Here is a 25,272-nt window from a genome sequence, read left to right on the forward strand (position 1 = left end):
AGGACTAGACGGTACCGCAGGGAGGGAGGGCACGTGGAATCCTAACGACCGCCAAGGTGTCGTATTCTCAGATTAGGCCCAGGACGTGAGTCCGGAGGGTCTTCGTGGCCTGTGCCCGTCCGCCTAGGTCTAGGGGAGAAGCCCTGCCTGTGCTTGCCCCGCGGGGGGTGTGGGGGGGAATGAAGGGTGCTGTTGGCTAGTCGGCTCCCACATGAACCCTTTATTGAACAAGGGATTGACCCCTCAGTGTGTGTGGCTCCACGTGGTGGACAGTGCAGCTTCAGTTGTGGTTGACCACAGTCAAGACCAAAGTTCCTAAGCCTTCTTTTTCCTGTAATTGGCCTGTTTGGTTCTCGAAGCCCTGTAGGAGAAATTTCTGGAAGAAATTTAGAGAAAACCTAAGTGTTTCTAGTGGATGCACAGTGTTTCCCTCCTCCCCCCATTTATTTTAACTGCTGTTTAGGGTTAAATGCAAACTACTAGCAGCTGTTGGTGGAAAAGGGCCCAGTCCTAAGTCCTGGGTTTTCCTTTGTTCCCAGGGGAGGTCCTGGGAGGAGTGGAGTGAGTGATCCTAAAGGAATGAGCAGAGTCGGGGAATCCTCCAGGTGCTACCATGTAACTAATCTTGGCTCTTGCTAGGAAAACCCAATTTGGATTTCAATTCTCACTCACGCTGGGTTCCTGCAACCCTGGTGGTGACTGTTTAGGGGGGAGTTCTTAAAAATCTTGCCATATGCTTCCCAAGTTTTTCCCAGGCCCCAGGTTATAGTCAAGAGTGGAGAAAATCCTGGATCCCGTTAGTCCCAGGGAAGATGCAACTGGTTTTAGAATGAGAATACCTGAGTTTGTATACTCTTACTTACTTGATTTCCTCATTTGATCCACAAACCTTTACGAATGCTCAGTATATGTGGCAGGCCCTGGGCATTCAGTTTCTTCCCTCAAAGAGCTTCCAATCTAGTTGAAAGATAGATAAGCAAACAATTAAAATCCGGTGCCCCCAGTGAATGGTAGAGGACACTAGGGGATGCTTGGAGAATGTTGACTCCGAGTGGTCACAGAACAATTCCTGGAGGAGGCAACGTTTGGTCGATGTTTTAAAAGTAACAATGACACTTATTGTGACTTTTAAATCTGATTATAAAACAGGTTGTATTCTTATTATAGGTTTGGAAAATATACCAATGTATGGAAAAGAAAATACAATTATTTGTAAACCTATGAACCAAAGATAAACATTTCTGTGTTTTCTAGTCTTTTTATACATCTATTATATATATGTGTGTGTGTGTGTGTGTGTATGCACACATGCTTACACGCACGCACGTATTTGTAATTTGGGGATTTGGGGGGATAGAGGGGGATTTTAAAAAATTGAACCCAGAGGGCATTCTCAAATTTGGTCCCTAAAGCAAATTCAGAAAAAATGAGTTGAGGCAATGGATCTGGATCCAGGCTGTCTCTCCCACCTCTCCCCAAACATAAAACTTGCTCACCAAAAAAGTGGGCAGCAAAGAAAAAGCTCCAGATGCAATGCAATAGGAAGAAAGAACTCAGAAGCCTTCTCTACCCCAAGGGAGCACATCCACGTTTCCCTGAAGAGTTGTCAGACATCAGCCGGAACTGGCAAACAGTAGCCATTGTGACAACTGCTAGTAAATCCATCGGTGGGTTGGGTGGTAGTTACTTAGTGAAGGGGTAGGAAGTGCTGAAGATTGTCAAAAATATAAATTTTTTTTTTTGCTTTTGATGTGAGATTTCCAAATTGTGATCACACTGATTATAGAATTATGTGTTCTATTTTTGTTCCATAATACCTTATCTTTTATCTTTTCTTTCTTTCTTTCTTTCATTCTTTTTCTTTCTCTCTCATTTTCTCTTTTTTCTTTTTACTATTTTCTGTCATTAAATATTGTCAAGAACATGCTCATTCATTCACTCATTCTTTTTTTTTCCCTATTCAACTACACTGTAGCTTCTCTGCTCTCTTCTCCTGGTTGCTGGTGCCAGACTCTGAGACCCCCACGTCCTAGTAGCTGTGGCTCCTAAGACGGAGGGAACTGGGTTTCTGAAACCCTGTTAAATGCTGAGGACGCAGTGGTGAAAATGGTCAGTAGGATGGCTGCTATCTCTGCCTTTGTGCAGCTTTCTACAATTTCGTACTGGTAGGTCCATAAAGTCCCATGTATCTACCATGCTTATTATAATCTCCCTCTAGAAGAGGTTGTACCAGGCAGTTCGTTCTTTCTTTTTCTTTTTAAAGATTTTGTTTATTTATCGGACAGAGAGAGAGAGAGAGGGCATAAGCAGGGGGTGTAGCAGGCAGAGGGAAAGGGAGAAGCAGGCTCCCGGCTGAGCAGGGAGCCCAATGCGGGGCTCGATCCCAGGATCCTGGAATCATGACCTGAGCTGAAGGCAGACGCTTAACGACTGAGCCACCCAGGCCCCCCTAGGCCATTCTTTCTTGAGAAAGTAGTCATGCCTTGTAAACCACATGCATACAGTGGAGCCAACTCTGTTTACCTAGTGACAACCAATCAGATCAGGCAGCAGTGCCTGAGCCAGAGCTGCCCAGCAAGGATGGTAGAGTAGCAGGGGCAAGGGGAGCTGTGCAGAAAGAAACAGATGGCTCTGTGAAAAATCAATAAAAGAAAATCTTGTTTAAAGTGGAGTCAGGAAGCCAGCAGGGGGAGCTCTCATGCCCTAGCGCTCATCTATTGCAGACCCAAAAGGAAGAGAGGGACCTTGCAGGTGGATACTACTTTACTATCCAGGCGGGAGGGAGGAAGGCTTTCTAGCACAGTCCAGCCAATGAGAGACTGTCACAACTCAGCCAATGAAAAGCCACTACGCTTCACATTCCCAGTTTACTTGAATGGACTTGATGTTTATAATAGTGCCTGTGAACTTCCAATTTCCTCTATAAAAGAGCAGTCCTCCTTTGTTCTCCTGACTTGCCTACGTTTGCTTGTCCCAGTTTGTAATTCTCTCCTATTCCCAAATAAGCCCATATTTGCTGGTAAAATAACTGGTAGTTTTATTTTTTAGATTAACAGCCATCCAAGGAATGGGAACAGAGGCCTGACTCAGTGTGGTCCCTGGAGCGAAGAGAAGGCAATGTTGAAGCTCTCCACCAGGTCTATGGTATGTTCTAGTACACTAAATGCTAGGAGCAGGGGACATTGTTCCACTACTGAGGCAGCAGTGGGAGTTGTCCCTCTTCTCAGGGTGGACACAAAACCCATTACCCGGTGGTTCTTAACTTTTTGGGGTTTGTAGCTGCAGCCCAGAGGGTGGCCTGTTCACCAGAATTGTGTGCTCTTCCCGTCAGAGTGGACAGGAGTACTCGGCCTGGAATTAGGATCCCAGCACCTCTTGCATTTAGGTGGGACTCTGACCAGGCACCCGCTGAATGGAACTGGAAGATGTGTCACTTGCAGACCAAATTGGTTAAGAGGTGACTTTACCACATTTTTTCTTTCCCTCTGCTAGACGCTGAGGCTTTAGGGTTGGAAGAAGCACAGCTGAAGGAGGCCGGGTTACTGAATCACTGAGTGGAGGAAAACCACCTGCTAACTAGGCACAGCTTCGCTGGAACAGTTATGTGGGTGAAAAAGAAAACTGTGGAATTTGGGGGTTTACTTGTTACAGCATAACCCTAACAGATAGAATGGCATTCTTTCGAGTGCTAGAAATTTTGGCAGCACACGCAGAAAGATTAAGTGGCGCACATAAGAGTTACACTATTATACTGATCACATGGCAGCACTGTGGCATGTTCGAGTGAACCAGCTTCCGTCCCGAGACTCTGTTGGAGCCTCACGAGGCACAGTTCACCCAGGTCTGGTAGATACTACACCTTTTTGTCTCTTCGTGTGTATCAAGTTGTGCCTGTAGCACAGGGAAACTGCATGCAGCCTAGCTCCACATTCTGTTTGCCCAGAAACTGTTACTGGTGTGAATCATAGTTGTAGCAAAAGAACACTTCATCTCTCAGTGAAGGAGCCCTGAGGAGTCACCGCGGTCCTCCAAAACCACAGATGTATGGCTGCCTGGCCAAGACGAGTTGCTGGCAATCCAGAAAACAAAACAAAACAACAAACCCCCAAGTGTGGACACCCTAAACAGGGAAATGTAATTTATTAAACCTTTTCCGTAGTTTTTGAACATTTAGGTTGTTACCAGTTGTTTTTCTTTTTACTGCCATATATAATGATATACAATAGGACTACCTTTGAATAAACATCTTTGCCCACCTGTTTATTTTCTTGGGATAGCCAAGTCGGGCTTCGATTGTGTGGGGGCAGACGGGGGAAAAGCACGTGCCAGAGCTTGGAATTGTGGAGTAGTGCTTCTATCCCAGGAATTGCCCCAGTCCTGAGAGGAGGTGCCTTTCCTGGGGCACCTGAGATACTCTTCTAAGGAGCTTCGAGCTTGTTTTTGAAGGTAACAGGGAGTCACTGAAGAATGCTAAAGGAGTGGGAGTGGCTACCCCCCTTACCAGCGGCCAGGCTCCGGGCAGGTCATCACACCACTGTGAACTTGAGTCTCCTTCTGGGTAAAATAGGGAGAGACACCGATCTTCTGGGGTGACAGAAAAAAATGAAGCAGTGAGTGACCATGAAGGCACCAGCTCTGCCCAGCAGGCAGCGGGTTCTGCACAGCGGCCAGCTTCTGTGTGGTCCCTCCCTCTGTGAAGCAGAAGCTCTAGGGAGGCCAAGCAGGGCTCAAGGTCTGTAGTGTGTGATTCATGGGCAAACGCCTTTGAGCAGTCTTCCCTCCAGGGCACCAGAGGGTTCCATAGAGGCCATGTTTGCTGTGCTAACTTATCTCGTGGGGCAGCAAAAGCTGAAGGACTATAGCTTGCCTATCTTCCTCCCTTCCTTCCTTCCTTTTAAACACAGAACTCTTAGTTGGGGGTTGGAAACTACCTGCTTCTTCTGTAGGTGAGCTATAAATTCTAATGATTATAATCTATCAGATATTCACAGAGCGCCTTCTTCTTTTTTTTTAACTGAGCACCTTCCAATACCTGGTATGGTCTGGGTACTGTGGCTATGTCAATGACCAAGATAGACAAATTTCCAAGGCCTTACATTCTACTGGGAAAGACAAACAAAATGCAAGTAAAGGAGAAAGCTAAACTAATCTAAAAATTGTGGTAGGTTGTAACGAGGGCCATGATGGGAAATGCAAGAGTCCGAATGAGAGAAAAATTGAAGAGGACATGTTTTAGGTAAAAAGTCAGGGAAGAGGGATGCCTGGGTGGCTCAGTGGGTTAAGCGTTTGCCTTCAGCTCAGGTCATGATGCCAGGACCCTGGGATGGAGCCCCTCATCAGGCTCCCTGCTCGGTGGGGAGCCTGCTTCTCCCTCTGCCTGCCGCTCCCCCTGCTTGTGCTCTCTCTCTTTCTCTCTAACAAATAAATAAATAAAATCTTGAAAAAAAAGTCATGGAAGAGTACACTGAAGACTTAGAGGAAGACGAGGAACCAGGGTTGCACACAGAGCAGGGGCTAGGAGGAAGCTTACCCTGTGGAGGGAAAAGCAAGTGCAGAGACTGGGAGGTGGGCAGGGGAAGTGAGCCTGCAGCATGGTGGGGAGCAGAGGGGAGGGTGACAGGACATGACGTAGAAGGCACAATTTGCTAGGTCTTAACATGCTGGTTAAGAGCACAGACGAGGTCAATCCTATTTTCTGTGCCTCTCATTAGCCACCTAAGCTTTCCAAATTTTAGTTTTCTCATTTGGAAAAGGGACTTGATCTTAGTACCTGCCTCACAGGGATGTTGCAAATATAAATGAGAAAATGCATATAAATGCTTAGCTGAGTGCCTGGCACATGGGAAGCGCCACACTCATGTTAATCATAATTATTACTAAACGGAGGAGGGCTTGGAGCCGGACGGGCCTGTATGGAATCCTGGCTCTGCTGCAGGGTTGCTTTGTGCCGTGGGCAGGCATGTCTTTATGCCCTCTGTTCCTTGTTTATGAAATTCCTTAAATGCCTATCCTGGGGAGTAATTATTATGGGAATTATATGAGGTGATTTATGTGCAGCCATCCTGATGGTAGGAACCAACCCCTCAAGGTCTTATAATTATTATTTTTTTAAAGATTTTATTTACTTGAGAGAGCGAGCAAGCACAGAGGGAGAGGGAGAAGGAGACTCCCTGTTGAGCAGAGAGCTGGACACGGGGCTCGATCCCAGGACCCTGAGATCATGACCTGAGCCGAAGGCAGATGCTTAATCCACTGAGCTACCCAGGTGCTCCAGGTCTTATAATTATTTAAAAATATTTTCCTGGAAGGGCACCTGGTAGCTCAGTCGTTAAGCGTCTGCCTTCGGCTCAGGTCATGATCCCGGGGTCCTGGGATCGAGCCCCGCATCGGGCTCCCCGCTCCACGGGAAGCCTGCTTCTCCCTCTCTCACTCCCCCTGCTTGTGTTCCCTCTCTCGCTGTGTCTGTCTCTGTCAAAAAGATAAGTAAAATCTTAAAAAAATTTTTTTCCCCTGGATATTACAGCCTCTTAGTAAACACTCCAAAAGAGACAATCAAAACCTAAATGAAAATCTGTTGTAAGTTTGTGAATCGGGCACCTGGGTGGCACAGTCGGTTAGGCATCTGAGTCTTGGTTTTGGCTCAGGTGATCTCAGGCTCATGATCGTGAGATCGTGAGATCGAGCCCCTAGTCAGGCTCTGGGCTTAGCGCAGAGTCTGCTTAAGATTCTCTCTCTCTCCTTCTGCCCCTCCCCCCTTTCTCTCTCTCTCTCTCTCAAATAAATAAAAAAAAATCTAAAAAAAAAAAAAGCTTGTGAATCCACTTGTGTTATGGGTTGGGGTGGACGACAAAGAAAAATCTGGGAATTTTAGCTTTCCTTTTCCATTTTTCTCGTCACAAGAGACCCTGATTTACCTGGTCTCTTGCAAGGAGGAAGAAAAAAAGACCCTGAGTTAAGTAATAGAACACCAGCTTGTCTGAACCCCAAGAATGCTTGGTGCTGGATGCAAACTGCAGGGGGAGAGCTACTTCTCATGGGCTATAATTGGCCAGTCTCATATGCAGGCCTTTTTCCCTTATTAACACTTGAGAGCAAGTGGTGCTCAAGGCAGAAATTCTGGGCCTGTATGAAAAAAAGTTGTTTAGGCCACAGAGGCTGTGTGTTCATTGGTGATACTGGAATGTGGCTGGGGAGGGCTCAGACCTATGGGGCCCTGGTGAGTCAAACCCTTTGTGGAAAGCTGGCGGCTTTGGGGGCCCCTGGGTGGCACAGTCGGCTGAAAGTCCGGCTCTTGGTTTCGGCTGGCTCAGGTCGCGATCTCGGGGGTCGTGGTGATCTCGGGGGTCGTGGTGATCTCGCGGTTGTGAGATAGAGTCCTGCCTCTGGCTCAGAGCTCAGCGAGGAATCTGCTAAAATTTCTCTCTCTCCCTCTTCCTGCCCCTCCCTGCGCGAGCGCACGCGCACTCTCTCTCAAATAAATAAATAAATCTTAAAAAAAAGAAAAAGAAAAGCTGGCTGCTTGGTCAGAACTGATGTCAGCGTCAGCCAGCAGCTAGCTCTGGGGTTTCCGGGGAAGCAAGGGGAAGCTGCAGTGGGGCGCCCTCCGGGATCTGCGCGGGGAGAGGGTGTGTCCTTGCTTCCCAGCTAGTGCTGTGGGGCCCTCTGGTGGCTGCGGAGCGAGTAGCTCCGCTGTGGTGGGTGCTGCTTTCAGCGTGGCCCTAGTAGAATAAGGGGCAGGATTAAATAATTTAAATAATCTACCTAAGAGCATATTATGGCCCTGTCAGAACCCACACTAAGCCTAGTCTCGAAGCCTCACTCTTGCCACCACCCCTCTCTGCCTTTCTTTGGGTAAAGCAACAACGAGGACTGTAGCTGCTTCGGAATATAACCGGAATCTAGGCAGGAACAGGAGCAGCGTTCCTGAGTAGCTCTGATGGGAGGTCCTGTGTATGGCCAGTGTTGCACAAGTGTAGACCGTAACCCGGTAGGATTCAGAACAGTAGGCTCGCTATTGGCTAGGACCCTTAGGAATAACTTGTGGGAGACACAGGGTTTGAAGTGAGCCTTGAAGGTTGGGTGCTGTCCCCTCTGATGGGCATTGATGTGGCACGGGGAACACGTAGAGAGAGGAGGGCAGTCAGGGGGTAGGAGGAACAGAACTACAGAGGGGCGAACGTCAGGACACATTTGGGGAAACAGTAAGTGCAACTGGAAAAAGGCTTGGGTGGGGGGAAGGCCTAGCTTGAACTCCAGGCTAGAGATTTAAATTGCAGAACAATAAACCACAATAGCTGGAGTCGCCAACTGGGAACAGGGAGAGTGGGAGCCAGAAGATGATGGTGGGGATGATGCAGGCCTGAATTCGAATGGTGGTGGTGATAGTGGGCAGGAGGGTGCAGCCAGGCACCTGTATCAATGAGGTGCCTGCCACACACAGGGTGGAGACACTGGTTGGGGAAGGAAGGTGCTGAACAAGGTGCTGGTGGGATTCCAGGTGGAAATGACCTACTTTGTGATTAGTCTCAAATTGTTGGACCTACCCCTGGCATGGTGACTTGGGAGAGTGTGTAGACACTGGCTTTTCCAGTTGTCGCTGCACAGAGCCTGCTTCCTTGGACAGGGCCCCGTGGCTTCCTGCACATGCTGGTAGTCAGGCTGAGGTCCCGGAAGGATGCCTGGTGCCTGCAGAGGTTTTCCTGGCCAGGCTCAGTTCAGTGATGAGAGCATCATACTGGCATTTGGAAAGCAGGACGTAGCTGCAGGGCTAGGTGCTTCAGGGAATGCAGGGATGAAGGCAGCAGTTCTGTGCTTGAGAAGAATTCATGCTGCAGCTGAGGAGACAGGCTGCGGGGGAAGACAGTGAAGGGGGATCAGAAGGTGGAAGTACCGGCTGATTGCAGAGCCAGGCACCCTCAAGGTTCTGGTCAGATGTCATCTCCAACATGACGCCTCCCTGAATCCCCCCAGACTGGGGCTGGGTGTTGGTCCTCGGGCCTCCCTTCGCACCTCCTGGCCCTTATCACAGGGTGTAGAAATTGCTTGTGCAGTTGCCTGTCTCCCTCAGAGCCTGTAGGTTCCTTGGGGACAGAGATTTGTCTTGGTGTACTGTGTCTTCTGAGCAGAATATGGGGGATGTTGGCGGGGAGGGTAAGTCACTGGTCAGCACGGGCTGCTGAGGACAGCGGCCCTGGCTCGGAGCCGCTGGGACACCTGAGGATGGACTGCTGGGAGAGCCCCTACAGCCCAGCTCAGTGTGCCCAACTTCTGTTTGTGAAAGATCGGATTTACTATCTGTCACCTATTCTAGCAGATAAGGGTTAAAGCCCTTCATATTTTAAAACACATTCATGCTTCTCAGCTTACCTGTTCTTAAAAGTTAACAGTAGATGTGTCATCAAGGTCTGTTAATGACAGAAAAACTTCCGGTATGAGACAGCTGTCCGTCAACTTGACCCAACCCACGATAACATTGTTTTTTCCTTGTTAATATTTAATGGTAGCAGCTGTGGTGAAGTAGAAAGAGGATTAGAAAAATGAGGTTTGAATTCAGGTTTTCCCATTTATTAGCTTTGAGACCTAGGGCAAGTCTCTTCACCTCTCCGAAGCTGTTTGTTTTCAAAATGAGGATAACAATAACCAATATTTGGGAAACTCATTACATTTTATAGATCATTTTGGTATATTCATTCAGAAAGTTATTGAGTGCCAACTTTATGCCTGACATTGTCTAAATGCTGTGGATCCAGAAATAAAGACATTGTCTCTCCCTTCAGGAATCCCAGTCTAGGGACAAAACAACACGTAAAGGTGAAAAGCATCATGGCCGAGGTGCCTTTGGTTGTTGCTGGAGTGCAGAGCAGAGAGCAGGGGGATATAGGGGAGGCTTCTTGCAGGGGGAGCCTCTTGAGGCTAATCTGAAGGATGAGTCTGAGCTCTCCAGGTTAGGAAGGTGGGGGAATGAGGGAGTAAGGCAGAGACATCTGGAGAAATAATAGATGATCTGGAAGGTTTGGTGGTTATATGTGGTATGTGTTTGGAGGCTACAGGAGATCAGGACATGGAATCCTTGAAGGGCCAGATCACAAAGAGTCTCCAGTGCTGAGGGAAAAAACTTGAACTTTATTTTGAATACTGTGAGGAATGTTGAAAGTTTAATACTTATGTGTGTCTTTCTGATGAAAAAAGTGATCTGTATCCATTGATAGAAAAATGGAAAACAGAGGGAGGAGTAGGAGACGTGGATTTTGTCTGGTCTCAGGAATTCAGCTGGATAGGGATCAGACCATTCTGAACACCTACAAACTCAACAGGAGATCGAAGAAAAGAATAGCAACAACTCTCTGAACAGAAAAGTGACCACTTTCTGGAAGGTAGGACGTGCAGAGAAGTGAATCGGAGGCGATATTCAGGAGGATAGACGGCGGGGGAGGGGGCCTCCGTCGGCCGCTTCTGGCAAGTGATAGAGCAGCGGAGCACAAAATCAGAACTTTTAGAAGCCTGCTCCGCTGAGGGACATCACTCAAGTGGCTAAGTGGGGGGTGGAACCCTCGTGGGACAGTGTGGTCTCAGGACCCTCGGGGTCACAGAAAGACCAGGGGTGCCTGAGTGCGGCAGAGCTCCCAGGTAACGGAGCAGGGAAGCCGGCTGCAGAGGTGGAGCAGAGGAGTGGGCTCTCAGCTCGGGGTTGCCATAAACCGGGATCCGGGGCACAGTCGGGCCACTGCTCCTCCCGCAGGGACCCAACAAGCAGCAGATCCGGGGAGATTCCCCTTCTTCCCCGGGGAGGAGCGGCGCAGGAGCACACCGCAGGGATCTGCTGGGCTTGGAGACTCCACCCGGGTCGGGTGCCAGAGACAGAAACGCGCGGTCACAGGCCGGGCGAGCACGGAGTGCGGCCGGAGACCGGGGAGACGGGAGTGATTGACTGCTTTTCTCTGGGGGCTCACTGAGGAGCGGGGCCCCGAGGTCTCGGCTCCTCCGGGGCGGAGATTGGGAGGCCGCCATTTTCACTGTCGTCCTCCAAAGCTGTATGGAGAGCTTGGAACAAAAGCTCCCGAGAGCAAACCCTAGCAGATGACGTAGCCCAGAACGGCAAGGGCGGGGCAATCCCGCCTCCCGCAAAGACATTTTGGAACCGTGGCAACAGGCCCCTCCCCAGAAGATCAGCGAGAACAGCCAGCCAAGACCAAGTTTACCGATCAATGAGAACGGCAGAACTGCAGTGCTAGGGGACTACTGCACATAGAATTCACGGCTTTTTTACCATGATTCTTTAGTCTTTCAAAGTTAATTTTTTTTAACTGTCTTTTTTTCTTTTTGAATTTTTCTTTTTCCCTTTTTCAACCAACATCTTATCAATCCCTTTTTTTAAAAAACATTTTTATTTTTCATTTTTAGAGTCATTTTCTATCCCTTCATAGTAGTTATCCTTATTTTTGGCATATATATATATATATATATATATGTATGTTGTTCTCTCTTTATTTATTTTTTATTTTTATTTTTTTAAAGATTTTATTTATTTATTTGAGAGAGAGAGAATGAGAGAGAGCACATGAGAGGGGGGACGGTCAGAGGGAGAAGCAGACTCCCCGCCAAGCAGGGAGCCCAATGCGGGACTCGATCCTGGGACTCCAGGATCATGACCTGAGCCGAAGGCAGCCGCTCAACCAACTGAGCCACCCAGGTGCCCAAGTTGTTCTCTCTTTAAAATTTGAGATACACTTTCTTCTAACAGATCATAATATACCCTAAATCTCTAGTGTATGGCTTTGTTCTAGTCTCCTACCTGATCACATTCTCTACCCCCTTTTTTTAAAAAATCTTCTTTCTTTTTTCAAACAACTTCTTATCAATTTCTTTTATAAAATTTTTTATAATTTTCATCTTTACAGTCATATTCCATCCCTTCATCGTATCAACCCTTATTTTTGTACATATATAAGTTTTTCTTTCTTTAAAATTTTGGGAAGCACTTTTTTCTAACAGACCAAAATACACCCAAAATCTAGTGTGTGGCACTGATCTATGCACCGCCTGATCATATTTGATCATATTCTGTTTTCTTTTGTTTTGTTCTGTTTTTGTTTGTTTTATCTTTATCTTTTTCTTTTTTCTTTCTTTCCCTTTCTTTTCCCCCAGCTTCAGGTCTTTTCTGATTTGTTTAGAGTATATTTTCTGGTGACGTTGTACCCTGTTAGCATTTTGTTCTCTCATTCATCTATTCTCCTCTGAAAAAATGACAAGATGGAAAAAGTCACCTCAACAAAAAGAACAAGAGGTAGTACCGACTGCCAGGGACCTACTCAATATGGACATTAGTACAATGTACTAATTGTACATTAGTACAATGTACAATTCCCTGCCTATTTTCAGACCACAATGATTTGAAATTAGAACTCAATCACAAGAGGAAAGTTGGAAAGAACTCAAATACATGGAGGCTAAAGAGCATCCTACTAAAGAATGAATGGGTCAACCAGGAAATTAAAGAAGAATTTAAAAAATTCATGGAAACCAATGAAAATGAAAACACAACTGTTCAAAATCTTTGGGATGCAGCAAAGGCAGTCCTAAGAGGAAAGTATATAGCAATATAAGCCTTTCTCAAGAAACAAGAAAGGTCTCAAATATACAACCCAACCCTACACCTAAAGGAGCTGGAGAAAGAACAGTAAATAAAGCCTAAACCCAGCAGGAGAAGAGAAATAATAAAGATCAGAGCAGAAATCAATGGAATAGAAACCAAAAGAACAGTAGAACAGATCAATGAAACTAGGAGCTGGTTCTTTGAAAGAATTAACAAGATTGATAAACCCCTGGCCAGACTTATCAAAAAGAGAAATGACCCAAATCAACAAAATCATGAATGAAAGAGGAGAGATCACAACCAACACCAAAGAAATACAAACAATTATAAGAACATATTATGAGCAACTCTATGCCAGCAAATTAGATAACCTGGAAGAAATGGATGCATTCCTAGAGATGTGTCAACTACCAAAACTCAACCAGGAAGAAATAGAAAACCTGAACAGACCTATAACCACTAAGGAAATTGAAGCAGTCATCAAAAATCTCCCAACAAACTAAAGCCCAGGGCCAGATGGCTTCCCAGGGGAATTCTACCAAACAGTTAAAGATGAATTAATACCTATTCTTCTGACACTGTTCCAAAAAATAGAAATGGAAGGAAAACTTCCAAACTCGTTTTATGAGGCCAGCATTACCTTGATCCCCAAACCAGACAAAGACCCCATCAAAAAGGAGAATTACAGACCAATATCCTTGATGAACATGGATGCAAAAATTCTCACCAAAATACTAGCCAATAGGATCCAACAGTACATTATTCACCATGACCAAGTGGGATTTATCCCTGGGCTACAAGGTTGGTTCAACATCTGCAAATCAATCAATGTGATACAATACATTAACAAAAGAAAGAACAAGAATCATATGATCCTCTCAATAGATGCAGAAAAAGCATTTGACAAAGCACAGCATCCTTTCTTGATCAAAACTCTTCAGAGGATAGGGATCGAGGGGACATACCTCAATATCATAAAAGCCATCTATGAAAAACCTACAGCCAATATCATTCTCAATGGGGAAAAACTGAGAGCTATCCCCCTAAGGTCAGGAACACGGCAGGGATGTCCACTATCACCACTGCTATTCAACATAGTATTAGAAGTCCTAGCCACAGCAATCAGACAACAAAAAGAAACAAAAGGAATCCAAATCGGCAAAAAAGAAGTCAAACTCTCACTGTTTGCAGATGATATGATACTTTATGTGGAAAACCCAAAAAACTCCACCCCAAAATGAGCTAGAACTCATACAGGAATTCAGTAAAGTGGCAGGATATAAAATCAATGCACAGAAATCAGTGGCATTCGTATACACCAACAACAAGACAGAAGAAAGAGAAATTAAGGAGTCGATCCCATTTACAATTGCACCCAAAACCATAAGATACCTAGGAATACATCTAACCCAAGAGGCAAAGGATCTGTACTCAGAAAACTATAAAATACTCATGAAAGAAATTGAGGAAGACACAACAAAATGGAAAAACTTTCCATGCTCATGGATTGGAAAAAGAAATATTGTGAAGATGTCAATGCTACCTAGAGCAATCTACACATTCAATGCAATCCCCATCAAAATACCATCCACTTTTTTCAAAGAAATGGAACAAATAATCCTAAAATTTGTATGGAACCAGAAAAGACCCCGAATAGCCAGGGGAATGTTGAAAAAGAAAAGCAAAGCTGGTGGCATCACAATTCCAGACTTCCAGCTCTATTTTTTTTTTTAAGATTTTATTTATTTATTTGACAGAGAGAGACACAGTGAGAGAGGGAACACAAGCAGGGGGAGTGGGAGAGGGAGAAGCAGGCTTCCCGCTGAGCAGGGAGCCCAATGTGGGGCTTGAGCTCAGGACCCTGGGATCATGACCTGAGCCGAAGGCAGATGCTTAATGACTGAGCCACCCAGGTGCCCCTGGACTTCCAGCTCTATTACAAAGCTGTCATCATCAAGACAGTATGGTACTGGCACAAAAACAGACACATAGATCAATGGAACAGAATAGAGAGCCTGGAAATGGACCCTCAAGTCTATGGTCAACTAATCTTCAACAAAGCAGGAAAGAATGTCCAATGCAAAAAAGACAGTCTCTTCAACAAGTGGTGTTGGGAAAATTGGACAGCCCCATGCAGAAGAATGAAACTGGACCATTTCCTTACACCACACACAAAATAGACTCAAAATGGTTGAAAGACCTAAATGTTAGACAGGAGTCCATCACAATCCTAAAGGAGAGCACAGGCAGCAACCTCTTCGACCTCAGCCACAGCAACTTCTTCCTAGAAACATCGCCAAAGGCAAGGGAAGCAAGGGCAAAAATGAACTATTGGGACTTCATCAAGATAAAAAGCTTTGGTACAGCAAAAGAAACAGTCAACAAAACCAAAAGACAACCAACAGAATGGGAGAAGATATTTGCAAATGACATATCAGATAAAGGGCTAGTGTCCAAAATCAATAAAGAACTTATCAAACTCAACACCCAAAGAACAAATAATCCAATCAAGAAATGGGCAGAAGACATGAACAGACATTTTTCCAAAGAAGACATCCAAATGGCCAACAGACACATGAAAAAGTGCTCAACATCACTCGGCATCAGGGAAATCCAAATCAAAACCTCAATGAGATACCACCTCACACCAGTCAGAATGGCTAAAATGAACAAGTCAGGAAACTAGAGATGTTGGCAGGGATGCAGAGAAAGGGGAACCCTCCTACATTGTTGGTGGGAATGCAAGCTGGTGCAACCACTCTGGAAAACAGTATGGAGGTTCCTCAAAAAGTTGAAAATAGAGCTACCCTACGATCCAGCATAATTGCACTACTGGGTATTTACCCCAAAGCTACAAATGTAGGGATCCAAAGGGGTACTTGCACCCCGATGTTTATAGCAGCAATGTCCACAATAGCCAAACTGTGGAAAGAGCCAAGATGTCCATTGACAGAAGAAGAAGTGGTATATATATATACAATGGAATATTATGCAGCTATCAAAAGGAATGAGATCTTGCCATTTGCAACGACGTGGATGTAACTGGAGGGTGTTATGCTGAGCAAAATAAGTCAAACAGAGAAAGACATGTATCATATGACCTCACTGATATGAGGAATTCTTAATCTCAGGAACAAACTGAGGGTTGCTGGAGTGGGGGGTGGGAGGGATGGGGTGGCTGGGTGATAGACATTGGGGAGGGTATGTGCTATGGTGAGCGCTGTGAATTGTGCAAGACTGTTGAGTCACAGATCTGTACCTCTGAAACAAATAATGCAATATATGTTAAGAAAAAAAAAAGAAGATAGCAGGAGGGGAAGAATGAAAGGGGGGAAATCTGAGGGGGAGACGAACCATGAGAGATGATGGACTCTGAGAAATAAACTGAGGGTTCTAGAGGGGAGGGGGATGGGAGGATGGGTTAGCCTGGTGTTGGGTATTAAAGAGGGCACGTTCTGCATGGAGCACTGGGTGTTATGCACAAACAATGAATCATGGAACATTACATCTAAAACTAATGATGTAATGTATGGGGATTAACATAACAATAAAAAATTAAAAAAAAAAAGAAAAATGGAAAACAGAAATATAAAGAAAAAGATGAGCATCCAGAGGTAACCATTGATCATATTTTGGAAAATATACTTGATGAAGGTATATGGATATGTCTGTTAAGCCCTGGCTACTTAAAGTGTGGTCCGTGGACCAGCAGCAGTGGCATCCCCTGGGAGCTCACAGAAAGGTAGAAACTCGGGCTGTACCCTGGGCCCAGGGAATCAGACTCTGCAGCTGGAGTGGAACAGAGATGCTTGGCAGTGTGTTCTCAAGTGCTTCTTGGTGGTGCAGGAATTCAGAGGAGAGGGAGAGCCATGCTGATCAGAGTGGGTGTGGGAGCTTTTGGAAGACATGAGACCTGAGGTTAAAGTCTGTAAAATATGTGGGATTAGGCCACACAGAGAGGAGAGAAAGGATGAATGGTGTAGTGGCGAATATAGGATTTTGGAAAGTAGAAGGTTTCTCCTGAGAAACAGAACCAAGAGGAGGTTTATTGTAGAAATCTGCTCAAGAGGTGATGGAGGCCGAGTGGTCCCAGTACCTGCTGTCTGCTAGATGGGGAACCAGGAAAGCTGGTGGTATAATTCAATATAAATCCAAAGGTCTGAGAATCTGGAGGGCTGATGATGTAAATCCCCATCTGAGTCTGAAAGCTCAAGAAGCAGGTGTCGCTGTCCAAGGGCAGGAGAAGATGGTGGTTTCGGTTCAAACAGAGAGTACAAATTCTCCCCTCCTCTGCCTTTTTGTTCTCTTTGGGATCTTGGTGGATTAGATGATGCCCACCCCACATGGGGAACGACCATTTGCTTTACTCACTCTATCAATTCAAATGCTATTCTCTTCTGAAAATATACTCACAGACACACCCAGAAATCATGTATTACCAGCTCTCTGGGCATCCCTTTCCCAAGTCAAGTTGATGTAGTATTAACCATCATCTGGAGTCAGGCCAACCTGGCCTTGTCTCTTCCTTATTTGCTGTGAGACTTGGGAAAAGTTCTGATTCTCTCTGTGCCTTAGTTTCTGCCTCTGTAAAATAGGTGTTAAAAACTGAGCTTATATCGGGGCCCCTGGGTGGCTCAGTCGTTAAGCATCTGCCTTCGGCTCAGTTCATGATCCCAGGGTCCTGGGATCGAGCCCTGCATCAGGCTCCCTGTTCAGCAGGAAGCCTGCTTCTCCCTCTCCCACTCCCCCTGCTTGTGTTCCCTCTCCCACTGTGTCTCTCTGTCAAATAAATAAAATCTTAAAAAAACAAAACAAAACAAAACAAAAAAACAACTGAGCTTATATTATAGGATTATTAAAGGAATATAAAAGATAATGTATGTAAAACTCTAAGTGTATGGCATGTAATAAGTACTCCATAAGTTACTAGCTATTACCATTATTACTACCAATATTAACAGTAAGTGTACAACACTTAGGACATAGAAGACAATAAATTTAAGTAGAATTATGTCAAATTGAATTCCATGTGAAGGGAGAAGTATCAAAGGTGCAGAGGCAGTGCAAGTCCAACCAGGTTAAAGAGCTTATTCTTGTTAGGGATGTAAAAATATAGACCAGCATGAAGTGCTAGTTGAAGCATTACTGGTTAGACTTTCACTGATGGGAGAGATTATAGGGACACAAGAGGAGATGTTCAGAGACTGAGTCTGGCATTGACCACAGTTAAAGCACAGGGAGAAGAGCTGGCAAAGGAAATGAAGAGTGAGACGGGTTGAGAAAAGGAAGCAGGGGGTACTTGAAGAAAGGTCTGGTGCAGGAAATGTACAAGATCAGCCAGGAACACCTTATACCAGAAAGCAAGGAGGTTATCAAAGACTACTGGAGTCATGTCAAAAGGGCTTAGGACCCAACTCAAAGGAGCTCCCATAGGCTAAACATGGAACATTATGAGCATCAAGAACATAACTGAAACACAATAAATATGCTTAAATCCATGAGTTAATAATGGAACTAAATAACAAAATGATCTCATTGCTCACTTTTAGAGAATGCTAGGTAATGATTCTGACGCCAACTATAATGTGTGGGTTTTTTTCCTCCCATACCACCAAGGAATTCTCTGATACTAGCTGGGTGTTCTATAATTTAACTGAATTCTGACCCTGTCTCCTTGGAGGTGGCGTGGGACCCACAGGTTAATGGCTCATACAAGACTGCCCATCCCCCAACTTCAGAGCCAATTGAAAGTCCAGGGGGCCACCTGTGCTTCTGACCAACTGATTATAGATTGGAAGTTCCAACAGCCCCCTCCCCAGGTTCGATTAATTTGCTAGAGTGGCTCACAGAACTCAGAGGAACATTTTACTTACTAGATTACTGGTTTATTATAAAAGGATATAAATCAGGAACAGCCAGATGGCAGAAATGCATTCAGCAAAGTATGTGGGAAGAGGCTGGGAGCTTCCGTGCTCTCTGGGAGGGTCACTCTCCCTGCATCTGCACATGTTCAGCAACCCAGAAGCTCTCTGAACCCTGTCTTTCTGGGTTTTTGTGGAGGTTTCATTACATAGGCATGATTGATTCAATCATTGGCCATTGGTGACTGAGCTCAATCTCTAGCCACTGTCCCATCCCTGGAGGTCAGGGGTATGGACTGAAAGTTCCAGCTGTTCAGTCACACGGTTGGTTCCCCTGGTAACCAGCCCCAACCTCAGGTGCTTTCCAAAAGCCACCTCATTAACATAACAAAATACTAATTCCAAGAGTTTTAGGAGCTCTGTGCCAGAAATGGAGACAAAGACCAAATATATATTTCTCTTTGTAAATCACAGTATCACCCTTGGGAACCAACTGTTACTTTGAAAACTGGTAAATAAAGGGAAAGAATCAAGATTTACCCTGCTCTTCCTATGTAAACTGTTCTTTAGGATAACCAAATAGTTGATGAAGAGTTTCTCTTTTTAAAAGCATCATAACTAAAAATGAATAGAATAAAACTATTTCGATTTTGCAACTCCTAATGAAATAATGGATTGGGATAGTGAGCATCAGTGAACATCAGTGACCTCACAAAAGGAGAAGCAAAAAGATGCTATGGGAATCCTGATGAAAGCACACATCGGCTCTGAAGTATTCTTTGCAAAAAACTCGAACCTGAGTCTGATCAGGCTTCAAATCTGATTCTAATTTTTCGAAAGTGTAGGAGAAGAGGAGCATATTAAACATGAACAGAGGAATACATTAGCAAAAAACTATGAGAAATCTTACAAGACAAATGAACTTGTTTCTTCAATAAATAAATAGCAAGGGACAGGGAGGAAAAGGGAGAGAGAGACTGCAGAGTAAAAGAGCTGTAAGATACGTATCAATCACTTGCACTAAGGGGACCTTATTTTATTCTAATTTGTGCAAACAAACTGTAAAATACCTTTATGAGATAATTGGGGGACATTTGAACATTTTCTAGTTACTTTTTTAGGTATATATTGATTATATATGTATTTTATTTTTTAAAAGATTTTTATTTATTTATTTGGGAGAAAGTGAGTGAGAGAGAGAGACAAGCCAGGGTGTGTGTGTCTGGGGGAGGCAGAGGGAGAGAGAGAAGTAGACGAATTCCGACCAAGCCAAGCAGAGCCCGATGCGGGGCTCGATCCCAGGACCCCAGGATCACAACCTGAGCCCAAGACAGCTGCTTAACAGACTGAGCCACCCAGGCGCCCCACTTAGCATTGTCTTTTTAAGGGTACTCTCACACTCACTATTTCCCTCCAGTCTTACAGAAGGTAGGGTAGGTGGTGTCATCTCTACTTTCCCGCTAAAGAGGGAGAGACTTGGAGAACTTGCTCAAGATCACACAGTTGTCCGAGACCAGACTGTACATGTTCTGAGACCAGGGGAAGCAGACAGCGTGGAATGGTGAGACTCCAGGGAGGGGCTGATTTCCAGGGACATGGAAACAGTCACCAGGGTCCAACAGTGCTGTGAGTGGAGGACTGTGAAGGTGGAGAGGCTGCTACTGGATTTGCTAATGCAGTAAGGATTTATCAGACACTGGGGGAAGCAATTTGAGCCATGGGGAGGAGAAAGCATCCAGATTTCGAGGGGGTTGAGGAAGTTTAGTGGTGAGGAAATGAGGAGCAGGTGAATTGGCATTTTATGAAGCAACCCCTGCTGCCTGGTTGATACTAATTTACACCTTCCCCAACTTTCACATTTGGTTTTCTTCCTCTGCCAAGAGTTAATCTCTTTATGGACTGGACTTGCAGCATTCCTGTGTCATTGTCTTTGTTTTGTGTTCCTACCAGAAGCCCTGGTGCTCTGCAGATCATGATTAATGATAGTGTTGACACTAAGCTGCTGTGGGCATAAAATATGAATGTAGTAACAGGAACACTTCTCTCTGGGAAGGTCAGGTTCTCAGATGAGAGAGGTGGGGCTCGGGCTCCAGATTATCATTGTTTCTCTCTGCCCTCACAGCCTGTTTTCTCAGGGGGCTTGGATCACTCAGAACCCAGTTCCCAGCCAGTGCAGACTTGCCTTTCCCTCCCAGAGTTTTCTTTCTTGCCTGCAGTTTTGTGGGAATGCTTTCAGCAGTAGCTGGGGGAGATTTAGGAGATTAGAGAGGGCAGAGAAACAAAGCATGAATTATCGCTATCCCAGCACAGGTGTGGTCCTCACCGTCCTTCTGCCTGAATTCCCAGTACATCTCTCACCAGGTTCATGGGCAGTACAATAGGGTCATTGTGAGGTAGGTAGGGCAGTGAGGCACCAAGGTCTTGGTGGTGCAGCCAAGGGGGGAATGAGTCTCTCCCCCAAAACTGGAGCTGGGCCATGAATTGTTGGTGGAGTGCCCAGCTTCACCATCTTTATATATTTGCATGGCTATATATTTCATTTATAGAAGCTCTCTTTGGCTCTTTTTTTCCCTTCATGTATTCCTGTTCTTGTTTTATGTGTCCTATTTCTTGCTTTGTTTATTTGAACTTTTTTTTTTTTTTAAGTAGGCTCCACACCCAGTGTGGAGCCCAATGCAGGGCTTGAACTCATGACCCTGAGATCCTGAGATCAAAACCTGAGCTGAAATCAAAAGTAGGACACTTAACTGACTGAGCCACCCAGGCACCCCTATTTATTTGAACATTTTAAACATACTCATGTTAAGGTCCTGTCCAGATTGCTCGCTCGCTCTCATTACTTGGGTGCAAAGTCTTTCCTCTGTTGCATAAACTAATGGTCCCTCATGTGCATGTAATGTTTGTGAGCCCATTTTAGCAGGATTTATCTTCTGTAGAAATCCTCCAAATAGCTGGGTCATCTTCATGAGGTGGTTTGCATTTCTCTAGGGTTTTATGGTGCTTACTGCTCTGTAGCGCTTTTTAATCTCTTAGCCTGGGGATTTGGTACCAAGGAGCAGTGTGGGTTTGAGCCCCATGGCTTCAGGAAGCACAGGTTCGGTGCTCTGATTTCTCTCTGATGAGAGACCCCGGGGTTCATTCTGAGTGCTGTCTAGGATGGTAGGGCGAGTTTTCCAGTCTCTGCAGGGACAGTGCAACTCTTTAGTAGTTGTCTCCTTTAGCTAAGGGTTCAGTTCCTGTTCTCTACTGTAGCCCTGGGTCACATGGCCTCAACTCTGGTGTACTGTTACAGCTCTGAGTTCCCTCTTTGCTTTTGGCATCTGGCAATTTCTCTTTCTATCTTTTGATTGACCAAGTATTTAGACTTTTTAGGGGAAGGGGTTTCCATTTTATCTAGCATTGTTTGTAGTAGGAAAGGGGCTTGCTGTATCTGCTCCATCTTCGTTCTTCCTCTTCTTTTTTTTTTTTTTTAAAGATTTTGTTTATTTGCTAGAGAGGGAGGGAGAGGGACAAGGAGACTCCATGCTGAGCACAGAACCTAACTTGGGGTTTGACCCCACAACCCTGAGATCATGACTTGAGTTGAAATCATTAACTGGATGATTAACTGACTGAGCCACCCAGGTGCCCTTCAATCTTCATTCTTCTTCTTTTTTAAAGATTTTATTTATTTGAGAAAGCATAAGCGGGTGGTGAGGGGAAAGGGAGAGGCAGGCTCCCTGCGGACCAGGGAGCCCCATGTGGGGCTTGAGTCCAGGACCCTGAGATCATGACCCGAGCTGAAGGCAGCTGCTTAGCTGACTGAGCCACCCAGGTTCCCCTCCATCTTCGTTCTTAACAGAAGTCCTAGCTAGCATCATGGCCCAAATCTTCATCAAAAGGGATGGATTTTGGCTTCTTTTTTCTTTTTTTTCATTAAAAAAAGAATCAACATTGGATTTGGCAATGATTTCTTGGATATGACAACAGAATCACAGGCAATACAAGAAAAAATAAATTGGACTTCATCAAAATTAAAAACGTCTATGCATCAAAGGACATTATCAATAGAGTGAAAAGGCAACCCACAGATTGTCAGGAAATTTTTCAAATCATGCACTTGCTAAGGGATTATTATTCACTGTATATAAAGAACTCCTACAACTCAATAACAAAAAAATGACCTGATTAAAAAATGGGCACAGTCACCAAATTATATAAATTATACAGTTTTTCTATATTAATTATACTTCAATAAAGCTGGAAAAAATTGGCAAAAGACTCAAATAGATTTTTCCAATGAAGACATATAAATGGCCAAGAATTACATGAAAATATGTGCAACATCACTAGTTATTAGGGAAATGCAGATCAAAACAATGAGATATCACTTCATGTCCATTAGGATGACTATTACTTAAAAAACAAAAAAATAACAAGTGTCAGTGAGGATATGGAGAAATTGGAACCTTTGTGCATTGCTGGTGAACATGTAAAATGGTGCAACTGCTATGGAAAATAGTATGGTGGTTCCAAAAAATACAGCAATTCCACTTCTGGATATGTATCCAAAGATATTGAAAATGGGGGCTTGAGCAGATATTTGTACACCCATGTTCATAGCAGCACTATTCACAATAACCTAAAGGTGGAAACAATCAAGTGTCCATTGATGGATGAATGGATATACAAAATGAGTTATACACATACGATGGAATATTATTCAGCCCTAAAAAGGAAGTTCTGACATATCCCACAACATGGATGAAACTTTTTTTTTTTTTAAGATTTTATTTATTTGTGAGAGAGAGAATGAGAAACAGAGAGCATGAGAGGGAGGAGGGTCAGAGGGAGAAGCAGACTCCCTGCTGAGCAGGGAGCATGATGTGGGACTCCATCCCAGGACTCCAGGATCATGACCTGAGTCAAAGGCAGTCGCTTAACCAACTGAGCCACCCAGGCACCCAACATGGATGAAACTTAAGGACATTATGCTAAGTGAAATAAGCCAGTTAGAAAAGGACAAATATATGATTTTGCTTATATGAGGTACATGCAGTAGTCAGATTTACAGAGATGGAAAGTAGAATGTTGGTTGCCAGGAATGGGAGAAGGGGGGGAACGAGGAAATATTATTTAATGTGTACAGAGTTTCAGTCGAAGAAGACGAAAAAGTTCTGGAGATGGATGGTAGTGATGGTTGCACAATAATGTGAATGTATGTATTTAATGCTTCTCAACTGTGAATTTAAAAATGGTTAAAATGGGGATGCCAGGGTGGCTCAGTCAGTTAAGCATCTGACTCTTGGTTTCAGCTCAGGTCATGATCTCATGGGTTGTGAGATTGAGCTCTGCACTCAGCGTGGAGTCTGCTTGAAGATTCTCTTCCTCTGCCCCTCCCCCCAATCACACGCGCACACACACTCTCTCTCTCTCTCTCAAAAATAAATAAATCCTTTAAAAATGGTTAAAATGTTAAATTTCATGTTATGTATATTTAACCACAATAAAAGGAAAAAATATTTCAATAAATTAAGAATATGTATTAAAAAAAAAAAACTATGTGCATTAGTGTTGGTACTTTGTCCTCTGCCTCTTTCTGTGGCAGGAGTAACTACCTGGTAGGGAAATACTGATCTCACCCTTCTACAATGTGCCGGATATTCTCCCTGTCCCTCCAGATACACTCTGTGCTTCTCTGTCCTGCTCAGCCTTCCAGCTGGGTTGTCCTATGAGAGGCACTGGCAGCAGATCAGAAGGTAGGAAGGGAGAGAAATTGGTATTTTTTCCCTTGGCTCGCTCTTGCCTCCTGTGTTCTGACAGTGGCTGCATTTCTGTACCTAAGGCCACACCATCTCTGAGGGACCCCTTTCTTTTGCCTGTGGGTCTTGCTGGCTTCCAGTAACTGCTCTCTTGCCTTGTCCAGTCAGGCCTAGTGGTGGAAACAGCTTCCTAATTTTGCTAGTCCCTGGTCCTTTGCTTGTTGTTTATCTTATCCCTGCCCACACCTCTATAATAGTTTCTTCATTAAACTTTCTTTGTGACCCTTTAAGTGTGCATGTGTTTTCTGTGGGGACCTTGACTGATACAGTGCCCTAAATCTGATTTTATAGCATTATCTATTTTTTCAGATCCACTACAGTAGTCCCCCTTTATCTGTGGGGGATACGTTCCAAGACCCCCAGTGGATGCTGAAACCATGAGTAGTACCATACTATGCTATGTTTTTTCCTAACATACATATCTTTTAATTTAATTAATTTAATTAAATTTATTTGAGAGAGAGAGAACACAAGCAGGAGGAGGAGCAGAGGAAGAAGCAGACTCCCCGCTGAGCAGGGAGCCCGATGTGGGGCTCAATCCCAGGACCCTGGGATCATGACCTGAGCTGAAGGCAGACACTTAACCAACTGAGCCACCCAGGTGCCCCCATACATATCTTTGATAAAGCTTAATTCATAAACTAGGCATAGTAAGATATTAACAACAATGAATAATAATAAAACAGAGCAATTATAACAATATACTGTAATACAAGTTATGCGAGGATGATCTCTCAAAATATCTTACTGTACTGTACTCACCCTTCTTGTGATGTTGTGAGATGATAAAATGCCGGCATGATGCGATGAAGTGCGGTGATAGGCACCACAATCTAGCAGGGTTGGGCTGCTATTGACCTTCTGATGACAGGTCAGAGGAGCATCATCTGCTTCTGGTTGACCACAGGTAACTGAAGCCATGGATAAAGGGGCTACTGTATATGCTGGGCACCATGTTAAGTACTAGTGATGTCAAGGTGCATTTAACAAGGTCCCTGTTCTTGAATTCAAAGTCAAG

General features: G+C 44.6%; 2 long non-coding RNA genes across 5 annotated transcripts in view; one reads left to right on the top strand and one right to left on the bottom strand.

The window, feature by feature from the left end:
* LOC123859097 (uncharacterized) overlaps positions 1 to 4,255 on the top strand; it is an 81,359-nt gene extending 77,104 nt beyond the window's left edge. For 3 of the 4 annotated variants that reach the window (XR_010410753.1, XR_010410752.1, XR_006794364.3), the window contains 2 exons: positions 3,049 to 3,144; positions 3,493 to 4,255. This is a non-coding gene — a long non-coding RNA (uncharacterized LOC123859097). Of the gene's footprint in view, positions 1 to 1,975; positions 2,166 to 3,048; positions 3,145 to 3,492 lie in introns of all 4 variants that reach the window. The other variant, XR_006794363.3, reaches the window with a different exon arrangement.
* LOC123859098 (uncharacterized) lies at positions 98 to 16,922 on the bottom strand. The gene is made up of 6 exons (XR_006794366.3): positions 16,689 to 16,922; positions 9,367 to 9,506; positions 8,544 to 8,847; positions 4,257 to 4,584; positions 864 to 957; positions 98 to 376 (listed from the first exon to the last, which is right to left on the bottom strand). It is a non-coding gene; the product is annotated as an uncharacterized LOC123859098 (long non-coding RNA).
* Positions 16,923 to 25,272: the final 8,350 nt, after the last annotated feature.

The sequence above is a fragment of the Mirounga angustirostris genome, unplaced genomic scaffold (assembly GCF_029215605.1).
Source record: "Mirounga angustirostris isolate CCGP_5_RB_7025 unplaced genomic scaffold, mMirAng1.0.hap1 SCAF_4, whole genome shotgun sequence".
NCBI classification, from domain to species: Eukaryota; Metazoa; Chordata; class Mammalia; order Carnivora; family Phocidae; genus Mirounga; species Mirounga angustirostris.